The sequence below is a fragment of the Kogia breviceps genome, chromosome 2, assembly GCF_026419965.1.
Source record: "Kogia breviceps isolate mKogBre1 chromosome 2, mKogBre1 haplotype 1, whole genome shotgun sequence".
Classification (NCBI taxonomy): domain Eukaryota; kingdom Metazoa; phylum Chordata; class Mammalia; order Artiodactyla; family Physeteridae; genus Kogia; species Kogia breviceps.
The window spans coordinates 151,101,333-151,115,197 of record NC_081311.1 but is presented as its reverse complement, the minus strand read 5'-3'; the positions used below and the strand labels follow the sequence as shown (position 1 = coordinate 151,115,197).

Below are 13,865 nucleotides of genomic sequence, written 5' to 3'. Positions count from 1 at the left end.
AACAGAGACACTACAATAAATTTAAGGAGCTCGGCCCTGCTCTGTACTCCACCCCTCGGCGGGCGGGCTGACTGGGTCCGCAGATCTCAAATGACAAAACAGTCACTGGTGACAAAAGTACGCAAAACTGCAGTTTCCTGTTTTAACCACCGGCACTTACTGGAATCTCATTTGTTCTCCGTCTGATGCAGTAAGAGTTTGTGCCACCCAAGAACATACGAAAAGCTATGAAGGGGACTTTTCAGTCTCCTCTGCGGGGTACAGATGCACAGGATTTTAAGTCCAGCTTGTGCAGTGAACCTGAGGCTTGTTTTGCTCCGGATGACACCATTGGGTTAGAAAATTATCCTCAAATCTGGACGCAGAAAACAACAAGGAAGTGGACACCAAAATGACCAAAGGAATTCTCCGGAAAAAAACATTTGTGGGGACGACCCCCCTTCAGGGTACATGAAACCAGCCTTTGAAGACAGGGTTCCCACTTCCCGGCTGGGCTGACCCGCATCGCCTGGATGCGTCAAGCTCTCCCACGCGGGGGGCGTCTTCAGAACAAATGGCACCTCCAGGGCCAACGTTTGGTTCTTATTCTTCAGACATTCCTTCCATAAAAGCATCACATCCTCCGAAATTGTGGAAGACCCTTCAGGGATGGCGTCCCAAGACAGAACGGAGGGTCCTCAGAGGCCAGGGGAGAAGAAGGGCCCCTCGCAGACCCACCAGGCTGGCCTGTTCCCTGCTCGACGCTCCTGCCCCTGAGAACGCGGCCACCGGCCCTCGGAAGGCCTCATAAGGAAGAGGCTCATGGCCAAATGGCCGACCGTGCCAGGAGTGGCCCATGAAGCTAGAATCTGGCTTCTCTGATGCTGCCACCAGCAAAAGGCTGTCCTCACCTAGGAAACTGGGGGAGAGAACCGGCCTCAAACTGGCATTGAGGAGGCCGGAGGCTGATGCGGGAAAATGCCCCCAGGGTCCTTACTACCCTCAGGGCATTTTCCTGGGACGCTGGACGACCCAAACTTTAACCTGTTCTGAGGTCGTGGAGAGGTCTGGCCCCCAGATGGCCCCGCGAAGGAGCCGCTGGGTCCTGCGGCCGAGTGGCTGAGCGTGGGGCCTGTGGCTGCGGAGGACTCTCCTCAGTGGATGACGCCTGTGGTGCACACCGCGTGGGAGCCGCGGGCTGAGGGAACGGCGAATTCTTCCGGCTCACTGGCTCCCACCAGCAGCCCCTGGCAAAAAGCCACTGCCTCGCCCGCTGACCCAGCGGCCCACGCGAGCTGCCTCGGACTGGAGTGAGGAGCACTTCTGAGCCCTGAGGTGCATTATGTGGAGCAGATTGGGACTGTCTCGTTCAAGGAGTCGCCCTTGAGGAAACAGTCTGTATACCACAAGTTTGACCCACTCCTGAAAGACAGCCCTCAGAGACCAACGCCTGTGACCCCTGAGACATGCAGTGCGGGCGAGGCCGCCACCCCTTCCTCAGGAAGTCCGCCTGAGGCCAAGCTGGTGGAATTTGATTTCTTCCGAGCTCTGGATGTTCCTATGCAAGGTTGGCCCTGTGTGTCCTCGGGCCGGGGGTACATGCCCATCATGGATATGCTGCAGCGCAACATGGACCTGGACGCTATGGTGAAGTGACACAAAAGGAGTACCTGTTGCTGAAGAGCAGATGTGAGGGGCTCTCCGAGAAGAAGCTGGAGATGGGGAAGATCATGGATGGGTTTGAGTAGATTGTGTACTAGGCAGTGGAGGCGGCTCAGAAACAGAAGGCACTTACCAAAAGCTGAAATCCAGAAGGTTCTGAAAGAAAAAGATCAACTTATTGCAGACTGAACTACATGGAAAAATCTCTCTCTTTAACCTTTTCAGGTGGTTTGAGAAACAGAAGGACTTGATCAAAGGCTACCACACATATGAAGAAGCACTGAATAAGTGTGTTGAGGATTACATAGAAAGAATTGAAAAGGAAGGCCAGAGATACCAGGTGCTGGAGGCCCATTCAGGAGAGAAACTCAAGTTCACAAATGAGGAGACTGCCCAGAGGTCTGGAGTAAGGCCCAAGCAGAGGCCTTGGCCTTCCAAGTGAGCCTGAGGAAAGAGCATCCACTCACTGGAGAAGAACATTGAGCAGAAGACTAAAGAAAATGATGAATTGACCAGATTCTCTTGTCCACCTCATTTCCAAGATGTAAAAGATCTGATGTGGAAGTTTCTGACCAGTGTCCATCTCTCCCTCCTGTCTGTCTGTCTGTCTCTCTGTTAGACTATTTCATGTTTTTTCTCTCTTGACCTCAACTTGTTTTTAATCAGATTGCTTTAAAAAGAAGACTAAAGAGGATGGACCTAGAGATTATCATACTAAGTGAAGCCAGACAGAGAAAGACAAATATCATATGATATGGCTTATGTATGAAATCTAAAAAAATGATACAAATGAACTTATTTACAAAACAGAAATAGACCCACAGACATAGAAAACAAACTTATGGTTACCAAAGGGGAAAGGGGTAGGGGAGGGATAAATTAAGGTTTGGGATTAAAATATACAAATACTATGTATAAAATAGATAACCAACAAGAACCTACTGTATAATACAGGAAACTATACTCAATATCTTATAATAACCTATAATGGAATGCAAAGAAAGAATATATGTACAACGAACTCACCTTGCTGTACACCTGAAACTAACACAACATTGTAGATCAACTATATTTCAATTTAAAAAAACCTAAAGAAAGTTTCCCTTTAGTTAAAAAAAAAATTTATGTGTACTAGCTTTGGAATTACACACTAGGTTTAAATCCTAACTTTGTCATGTACTAGCTGTAGAGCTCAATCTCTCCTATGTCAGTTTCCTTACTGATAAAATGTGTACAATTATTGAAATACTGATGCAAGACTGACAGACAATGTTTGTCTGGAAAAAGCACTTGAAAATAATGTCCATTAAATATAGTTTAAAATGCATCAAAATCTTATTAGTAAAACTGTGGGACTTACATAACAGACAGATGGAGCAATAAAACAGCACAGATGCTTCAGGGACAAAATACCAGTATATACAAAAATATATTGTTTGATAAAGGCTGCAATACAAATCAGTGAGGGCAGAAGAAAAATTTCAACAAATCGTTCTGGACTTTGGGTGAAATCTCTGGGAAAAATTAGCTAGATGTGTACTTTTCATATAAATTCCATATAAATTAGATCATTAAATAAATAAAATAAAACTGTTAATCAATTAGAATGAAATTGAAGTCATTAAGTATTGGATATCAACATGGGGAAAAGCCTCCAAGGCAAAAGAACAATAGCAGAACAACAGAGAATAGACAGATTTGACTACATAAAAATTAGGTCTAAATGACACCAAAAAAAATTATGAAAAGCAAATTACAAATGGTAAACAAGAAAAATACTTTCATCATTTATGATAAGCCAAAGGTTAACATAAATATCTAAAGAACATTTACAAATAAGTAATAAAAAATCAGTAATAAAAATTGTAAACTCTGTAAGAGAAAAATGAACAAAAAGTGGAGCAAGTATTTTGTTAAAGTGGTACAAAGAGCCAAAAAAAAGTTAATACGAAAAAATCTCAATAACCAATTTAAAAACACATTTTTGCTTATCATATTGGTAAATAATCTGAAAGAAAAATAGGTAATATTCATTATTAGTTAGTGTACCCTGAGATTGGAGCATTCACAGATTGCAGATGAGGGAATAAATTGGAGTAAATATTAAGGAACTAATACTAGATTTATAATCTTTGACACAATATTTTTTCTATACAAATTTATCTTAAGAAATAGGGTTCTAATAGCTGTTGGGGAAAAGTTGTGGTAGAGAGAATGGCAAGAAGGGGTTAATATTGAGTTATTACCAGGGATAGAACTGAACGTACTTGGAGAGTGGGAGTGGGTCATGAACGACAAGTAGGAGCCAAGAACAAAATTTCCTGAATATTAAAAAATACATACAACTATTGCATAAAATTTAAAATAATACAAAAAAATCCAAAAAAGCAAAATAAAAATGAAAGTGCCAGTTTACATGGAAATTTGGAGGAAAAGCTGGTTTGAAATAGATGATAAGTTAATTTTTAAACTTGAGTTGAATGTGTGCCAACAGAGTATTAAAGATATATTCAAATGTCTCCCTTAGTTTTTATTATTTCCCACTGACTTTCCTATAACTACTATAAGTCCTACTCTTCATCAGTAGCCACCTTGAATTATCAATTACTTCCTCTGGTGATCAACTCTATATTCGTGGAACTCAAACCTCGATATTTTGATATATCAACATCAAATATTACTTGATGTCTTCATACTCTGAGAGACCAGGAACTTGTCCTCTCTTCCTAATTTTCTTAAGTTGAATTATTACTTTTGGATCCTATTGGTAATAATTGTAACATATTACATGTACACTTCTGTAAGAAGTTTACACTTAAACTTCTATGTCTTGATTGATCAGCTTCAGACAATATTGTTGAAATCCCTCAATATAAACTGAGTGTATCAGTGATTATAAACTTTCCTCCACCTCTCATCCCCCTGTTTTTCTCCCAATATCTGGAAGCTATACTATCACTTTTATTAAGGTTTAGAACATTTATATTTTAGTCTGTAAATATAATAAAATAATTCATATTTTGCCTAGAGGTTGAATTCTGAAAGCTTAAATTGATAAATAGCATTTGATAATTTTATAATTATATAACTATTATTGGTGTAGAATATACTACATATTTAGGACCCATTGAGAAAGAAATAGAATTCCTTTTTCTTTGCTTTTTAAACAACCTTATTGAGGTATAACTTGCACACCATAAAATTCATCCCTTTTAACTATACCATTTCAAGATATTTAGTAAACTTACCAAGTGATGCAATCTTCATCATAATCCACCAATATTTTCATCACCCCAGTAAGGTCCCTCATGTCCATTTACAATTAATCCCCTTTCCTACCTGCCAGCCTCAGGTAAACATTAATGTACTTTCTGACTCTATAGATTTGCCTTGTCTGGTTTTGTTCTCTTAGAAAAATGGTTTAAGATTTATACATATTGTTGGGACTTCCCTGCTGGTGCAGTGGTTAAGAATCTGCCTACCAATGCAGGGGACACAGGTTCGAGCCCTGGTCTGGGAAGATCCCACATGCCGCGGGGCAGCTAAGTCCATGCGCCACAACTACTGGGCCTGTGCTCTAGAGCCCGTGAGCCACAACTACTGAAGCCTGCGTGCCTAGAGCCCGTGGTCCGCAACAAGAGAAGCCACCGCAATGAGAAGCCCATGCACCGCAACGAAGAGTAGCCCCCGCAGGCTGCAACTAGAGAAAGCTTGTGTGCAGCAATGAAGACCCAATGGGCCATAAATAAATAAACAAACAAACAAATAAATAAAAAGATTTATACATGCAGTAGCATGTGCCACTATTTCATTCCTTTTTATTGTTAGATAGTATTCCTTTGTTTTGATTTACCATATTTTAGTAGTCATTCATCAGTTGATGGACATTTGAGGTGTTTCCATTTTTTGGATATTATGAATAACTCTGCTATGAACATTTGTGTGCAGGTATTTGTGTGAACTTATATTTTTTATTTCTCTTAGGTTGATACCTAGGAAATCTAATTTTGTATTTTTCTACACCAGTCTATGGAAAGGAAAATGTCCCAATTATCAAGAGCATCTGGACGTTTTTTTTCTATGTTATTAATTACTTTGAATCATTCCATATTTTACAGTCTAACCTCAGCTTTTTTGTTCAGATTTTTTTCCCTATAGAGATTTAAAATAATTTTTAAATTAACATGTCATAAACACTAAAAGGTAGAAAGATATTACCCACAAACCTGCATATTTACACCCTGCTTAAGAAATAAAATACTTCCAGAACACTTGGGGAACCTTATGGATTTCAACTCAGTAGCATCTCCCTCTCTTCTTTCCAGAGATTACCATTATCCAGAGTTTATCATCTTTATGCATTAAAAAAACACTTTTACTAACTATATATGTATTTCTCAATTAGTTAAAAAACCAAACAAACAAATATCTATGCTGTTTAAATTCCTACTGGACTTGATATTTTCTCAACATTTATTTTTGTGAGATTTACCTATATGTATATATATATATATTTTTTTAACTGAAAGTCATACATTTTCATTGCCATGTTATATTCCATTTTGTGAATATGCCAACATTTACCCGTTTTTCAGTTAATTGGAAGTTAACTAGTTAAATTTTGTTTTTTTGGGGTGTGGGCACTATAATCATTCTTTGTCACTGACCCAAGAATGTTTTCTATCAGCATCCAGGAAACTGTAGTAGGCTGACCTGATAGCTTGTATAAAAGGTGAAATCTCAGAACCACCACAGTTCTTAACATCTTATTTTATTTATTAATAATATACATCAATTTTATTGACCTTTTCAAAGAGCCAACCTTTTATTTCATTGGTTGTCTCTATTGTTTTTCTGTTTTCTATTTCATTGATTTCTGCTCTGATATTTATTTTCTTATTTTTAATTTATTTTGTGTTTAATTTACTCATCCTCTTCAAGTTTTTTAATGTGGATACTGAGGTCATTAATAGGAGAGCTTTGTTTATTTTTAAAACAGTAATACAGTGCTATAAATTTCTCCATAGGTACTGCTTTGGCTACATCTCACAGATTTTAATATGTTGTGTTTTCATCCTCATTCAGTTCAGAATACTTTCTTATGTCCCTTTTATTTTCTTCTTTGACCTGTGGATTATTTAAAAGTGTATTATTTAGTTTCCAAGTATTTGGGAATTTTCCAGAGATCTCTGTTAGTGATCTCTAATTTAATTCCACTGGGGTCAGAGAACATACTTGGTATGATTTGAATCCTTTTAATATTATTATTATTATTTTTGTGGTACGCGGGCCTCTCACTGTCGTGGCGCCTCCCGTTGTGGAGCACAGGCTCCGGACACGCAGGCTCAGGGGCCATGGCTCACGGGCCCAGCCGCTCCACGGCATGTGGGATCTTCCCGGACCGGGGCACGAACCCGTGTCCCCTGCATAGGCAGGCGGGTTCTCAACCACTGCGCCACCAGGGAAGCCCTGAATCCTTTTAATATTATTGAGACTTGTTTTATGGTCCAGAATGGGGTTTCCCTTGGTAAATATTCAATGTGTGCACTTTAAAATAATGTGTATTTTGCTGTGTGGAGTGTACTATAAATGTCTATTATTCAAGTCTATTGATAGTGTTGTTCAGATCTTTTATATCCTTAATGGGTTTCTCTCTACTTGTTTTATCAGTTTTTTAAAGTGAGGAGTATCAAATATCTGACCATTTGACTGTAATTGTGAATTTGTGTACTTCTCCTTAGAGTTGCATTATTTTTGCTTCATGTATTTGAAGCTCTGTTATGTGCAGAGCATCTTCATTTTGACACCTTCATTTTATATAGGCGTTCCTGTGCATTCAAAATTATATTTATTATTATTTTCCCAATATTTGAAAATGGTTTTTAGTCTGGAAATTTTCAGAATATCTAATCTGCCATATTTTAAAAATTTACATCTTTTCTGGATTTTTTTCTTGTCAATTAAAATATAATGTGCTCTTATTTAATCAATAAAATAATTAATGTTTTTAGTTTATTGAGATTCTTTTTTTTTTATTGTTTTTTTTTTTTTTTTTTTATTGAGATTCTTGATAAATTTAATCCAATTTTTTTTCTTGAAGTCATCCTTTTGGATCCCTTTGGTTTCTTGTTTTAATTTGAACTAATTTCTTTTTAACACTTCTTCACAGATGTAAACCTCGGATTTTGTTTTTAATCTCCATGGCTAGTTAGGTACATGCCTCTGATTTTAGTCACTAATTAGTTTTTGATTTTGAGGTATACTGACTCATGTAATTATTTTAGAAGAGTATTTGAGTGATACGTTCTTTGAATTTGGTGATTGTGAATATGTCATCATTTATCTTTATCATTTTGTTATAGTTTGCTGGGTGTGGAATTATGAGTTTAAAACTATTTGCCCTTTAATTCATTACATGGTGCCAGTATAACCTTAATATAAAAACCAATAAAGTTAGTGCCACAAATATTTAGAACAATTTCACTTATGGATCAGAATATAAACTTTCTAAACAAAATGAACATCAGCAATGCATTAAGAACAATAACACATTATGACAAATTATTTGGGAAATACTAGTTCACAATCAGTGAACCAATTGAAATAAATAATTATCAATATATTACAATTTAAAGGAGAAAAGTCATGCAACTGTATCAATAACAATAAATGCTAACAATTTAATAGGGCTGTTACCATGTGCCAGATGCTGTTCTAAATTCTTTATGTATAGTAACTCATTTAATCCTTATATCAACCTTATGAGAAAGGTGATATTCATATGCTCCTCTACATGTGAGAAGACAGACACATAATAGTAACTTAAAAAGATCATATTGTTCTCTAAGTAAAAGAACAGGGATTCAAACTCAGGTATTCTGGATCCAGAGTTTATGCTGTATTATATTCTGTCATTAGTAGATACTGAAAAATCATTCTATAAATTTTTGTTAACATTCCAATTAATAAGAATAAAGGAACTACTTACTATAATAGAGATAATTTACCTGAATATAGAGTTAAAGCAAAAGAGATGGAACATTTGAGAGATGAGACATATTGGATCAATTTTTGCCCTATATTCAGGCCTATTTTCTCAATTCCCCTCAGAACTAACATTGAATGTTCTGTTTTGGGAAGCGTATTTTAATTTCTTAGAATCCATTCTTGTTGTCTTACTTCTCTTTCTCATGTCAAAATTTTCTGGTGTAGTTTAATTTTATGAGTGCAATGTTTCAAAATTTTCTCAACATATTAATTAGAAAAAAAGTTGTATGCTATTCCCACAGTTCTACTCTGTTCTCTTTAATGTGATTTTATTTTTCTATTTTATTAATGTATCTTGCAGACATTAGTTATAAATTAGAAAAGAAAACTGCTTTGAATTCTCTACATTGACAGAAATAACTTTTTGATACTGCTTAAGGCTGAAGATTGTCTTGGCCAAGGATTTTAATAATAAGCTGTTTTATGTAGCTTGTTCAAATTTTTATTTTATTTTATGAAACATAATGCAATAATTACGCATTTTTGTGTATTAAGTGTGTAATCAGTATACTGTGAGTTCTTAAATATCAATTCAATATATGATAGAAGGGACATACTGAAAGCAAAGGGCAAATGAGTTTTAATGAGGAGATAACATTCACCAACACACACTTAAGTAGAATAGACCTCATTCTTTACATTGCAATATTATTTGTAAGCTGGCCAATGTGAGGGCTTGAAATTTCATGGCATAATTAGAAAATCATTGTGGCCTCAAAGACTTTGGTATCTTGGCTCATAAAACAGTTGTGGTGGAGTACTTGCTTTTTATGGAGATTTTTTCCCTGTGGTTTATCTTTGAGAACAGAATTCAGATGTTCGTTGACTATCTCATAACAACAAAGTCAGGTAAGAGATTATTAAGTGAATGTAGCTAGGATTATCAGTGAAGGCACAGTGAAGGTAAAATCAGTACTTTCAGAGCAAAGACTAACATCTCTGACAACTCTGGTAAATGCTCAAAAAAGAGAGGCTGTGATTGTGTAAAGCTGTCTGCTAGCTAAAGACATTAAATTCAGATCGAGCTCAGGAAATAGCTTGTTGGAGAGAGGAAAACTTTGGCTTCACTTGATTTAACCTCTTTTTTTTTTTTTTTTTTTTTCTAGAAACGGTTTATTTTCTGTCAACCTTATTTCCGTTTTGTGCTTGAGTCTGTGGGAGAACAGCTTAAGCCCACTCAGGAGTTGTTCTTACCCATTCAGTGCCCAGAGCACTGGGGGCCGCAGACAGTCCTCGCTGGCGGCTGAGGCTCGGTCTCCAGTGGGGAACTGCTGGGTGGGCACAGAGAGCACCTGCGCCTTCAGACCCGTCTGTGACCTCGGGTGCAGTAGCAGTGAGTTTGGGAGCTGGAGCAGGCCATTCACCCCGAAAGTCCCCCTCGGTCACAGCCTTTCCAGCAGCTGCCAGCTCTTCCTTTCCGTCTCTTCCGGAAGTGGAGATGGGGCTGATCTCCCAGGTGTGATTGCGGGAGATGGTGCCGCGCATGCGCAGACGATTCTAGGACAGCGTCCACCACGTCAGACCCCGAGTGGGCTCCTCTGTTGTCCCTGGATGATGGTAGTGTCCACAGGGCGCAGAGGAGAGTCTGTGTCGCACGGGGCGATGGTGGGCGGGTTCACATAAGAGCCTCTGTGAGAGGCCGGTGGTGAGGCCTGGGAACGGTAGCCGCCTGAAGCCGTGGCTCGTGAAAGGCTGCGTGGATCTGGTTAGTGAAGGTTCCAGCAGTGAGGTAGTCAGTAATAAGAGTGGCCCTGGTGGCAGCAGCAAACTTCAGCACGGCTTGCTGGCCAATGTTCCTGGAGGATATGATGCTGGAATCAGCCGGTGTTCAACGGCAACAATGGCACAAGCTGCTGGAAGAAGCGTCTCCCCTGTTCTCAGATTTATGAGGTAGTTGCCATCAGTTTTGCTTTTGTAGATGATTGTTCCATTTGGAAATCAAGGTTGTTGCCAACTAAGTGGGTTCCTGCTGCAAGAAATTTGAGGACAGCCTCCTCCATTTGCAGGACATCAGAGACTCAGGGCATTGTGAAAATTTCCCTTTAAGTTACCACAGGAACCCAGAGGAGATATATGGATCCCTTTCTGGGTAGCATAGAAAAACTAACCTCTTCTAACTTGTAAATCAGAAGGCACTTTTCTAGAAAATTTTGCAAAGATTTTTTTCTACATTTGACTCTTGAACAACACAGGTTTGAACCTGTGTGGATCTGCTTATACAGGGATGTTTTTCAATAGTTAATACTATAGTACAAGCTGATCTGTGGTTGGTTGAATATGCTGACAGGGAAATGTGTATACTGAAGAATAGCGGATACTGGGGAACAATGTATATGGAGGGCTGACTATAATTTATATGCAGATTTTCCACTGAGGGCTGGGTGGGCGCCTCTAGCTCCCGGGTTGTTAAAGGGTCAATTGTACATATTACATCTTTGGCTAGATGCAGTCAATGTTGTTTATTTTTTTTATTTTTTTATTTTTTTCAGGATCACCTCACTTTTATTTATTTATTTATTTAAACATCTTTATTTGAGTATAACTGTTTTACAATAGTGTGTTAGTTTCTCCTTTACAACAAAGTGAATCAGTTATACATATACATATGTTCCCATAACTCTTCCCTCTTGTGTCACCCTCCCTCCCACCCTCCCTATCCCACCCCTCTAGGTGGTCACAAAGCACAGAGGTGAACTCCCTGTGCTATGCTGCAGCTTCCCACTAGCTATCTAATTTACATTTGGTAGTGTGTATATGTCCCTGCCACTCTCTCACATCGTCACAGCTTACCCTTCCCCCTCCCCATATCCTCAAGTCCATGCTCTAGTAGGTCTGTGTTTTATTCCCATCCTACCACTAATCTCTTCATGACTTTTTTTTTTTTTTTTTAGATTCCATATATATGTGTTAGCATATGGTATTTGTTTTTATCCTTCTGACTTACTTCACTCTGTATGACAGATTCCAGGTCTATCCAACTCAGTTTCATTTCTTTTTATGGCTGAGTAATATTCCATTGTATATATGTGCCACATCTTCTTTATCCATTCATCTGTTGATGGACACTTAGGTTGCTTCCATGTCCTGGTTATCGTAAATAGAGCTGCAATAAACATTTTGGTACATGACTCTTTTTGAATTACAGTTTTCTCAGGGTATATTCCCAGTAGTGGGATTGCTGGGTCATATGGTAGTTCTATTTGTAGTTTTTTAAGGAACCTCCATACTGTTCTCCATAGTGGCTGTATCATTTTACATTCCCACCAACAGTGCAAGAGGGTTCCCTTTTCTCCACACCCTCTCCAGCATTTATTGTTTCTAGAGTTTTTGATGATGGCCATTCTGACTTGTGTGAGATGATATCTCATTGTAGTTTTGATTTGCATTTCTCTAATGATTAATGATGTTGAGCATTCTTTCATGTGTTTGTTGGCTATCTGTATATCTTCTTTGGAGAAATGTCTATTTAGTTCTTCTGCCCATTTTTGGATTGGGTTGTTTGCTTTTTTGTTATTGAGCTGCATGAGTTGCTTATAAATTTTGGATATTAATCCTTTGTCAGTTGCTTCATTTGCAAATATTTTCTCCCATTCTGAGGGTTGTCTTTTGGTCTTGTTTATGGTATCCTTTGCTGTGCAAAAGCTTTTAAGTTTCATTAGATCCCATTTGTTTATTTTTGTTTTTATTTCTATTTCTCTAGGAGATGGGTCAAAAAGGATCTTGCTGTGATTTATGTCATAGAGTGTTCTGCCTATGTTTTCCTCTAAGAGTTTGATAGTGTCTGGCCTTACATTTAGGTCTTTAACCCATTTTGAGTTTATTTTTGTGTATGGTGTTAGGGAGTGTTCTAATTTCATACTTCTACAGGTAGCTGTCCAGTTTTCCCAGCACCACTTATTGAAGAGGCTGTCTTTTCTCCACTGTGTTTCCTTCCCTCCTTTATCAAAGATAAGGTGACCATATGTGTGTGGGTTTATCGCTGGGCTTTCTATCTTGTTCCATTGATCTATATTTCTGTTTTTGTGCCAGTACCATATTGTCTTGATTACTGTGGTCTTGTAGTATAGTCTGAAGTCAGGGAGCCTGATTCCTCCAGCTCCATTTTTCGTTCTCAAGATTGCTTTGGCTATTCGGGGTCTTTTGTGTTTCCATACAAATTGTGAAATTCTTTGTTCTAGTTCTGTAAAAAATGCCAGTGGTAATTTGATAGGAATTGCATTGAATCTGTAGATTGCTTTGGGTAATACAGTCATTTTCACTATGTTGATTCTTCCAATCCAAGAACATGGTATATTTCTCCACCTATTTGTATCATCTTTAATTTTTTTCATCAGTGTCTTATAGTTTTCTGCATACAAGTCTTTTGTCTCCTTAGGTAGGTTTATTCCTAGATATTTTATTCTTTTTGTTGCAATGGTAAATGGGAGTGTTTTCTTAATTTCATTCTCAGATTTTTCATCATTAGTGTATAAGAATGCCTGAGATTTCTGTGCATTAATTTTGTATCCTGCTACTTTATCAAATTCATTGATTAGTTCTAGTAGTTTTCTGGTAGCATCCTTAGTATTCTCTATGTATAGTATCATGTCATCTGCAAACAGTGACAGCTTTACTTCTTCTTTTCCTATTTGGATTCCTTTTATTTCTTTATTTTCTCTAATTGCTGTGGCTAGAACTTCCAAAACTAGGTTGAATAAGAGTGGTGAGAGTGGGCAACCTTGTCTTGTTCCTGATCTTAGTGGAAATGCTTTCAGTTTTTCACCATTGAGAATGATGCTGGCTGTGGGTTTGTCATATATGGCCTTTATTATATTGAGGAAAGTTCCCTCTATGCCTACTTTCTGCAGGGTTTTTATCATAAATGGGTGTTGAATTTTGTCAAAAGCTTTCTCTGCATCTATTGAGATGATCATATGGTTTTTCTCCTTCAGTTTGTTGATATGGTGTATCACGTTGATTGATTTGCGTATATTGAAGAATCCTTGCATTCCTGGAATAAACCCCACTTGATCATGGTGTATGATCCTTTTAATGTGCTGTTGGATTCTGTTTGCTAGTATTTTGTTGAGGATTTTTGGATCTATGTTCATCAGTGATATCAGTCAATGTTGTTTAGATAGACATAGTAACTTTATAGTGGAAGATTTCTTTTTTTAAAAGTTTAATTATTTATTTTA

At 37.9% G+C, this 13,865-nt stretch overlaps 2 pseudogenes; one reads left to right on the top strand and one right to left on the bottom strand.

Annotated features, from left to right (window-relative positions):
- Positions 1-227: 227 nt before the first annotated feature.
- LOC131750408 (transforming acidic coiled-coil-containing protein 3 pseudogene) lies at positions 228-2,260 on the top strand (annotated as a pseudogene).
- A 7,595-nt stretch (positions 2,261-9,855) lies between these two features.
- Positions 9,856-10,688, bottom strand: LOC136793391 (small ribosomal subunit protein uS2-like; annotated as a pseudogene).
- Positions 10,689-13,865: the final 3,177 nt, after the last annotated feature.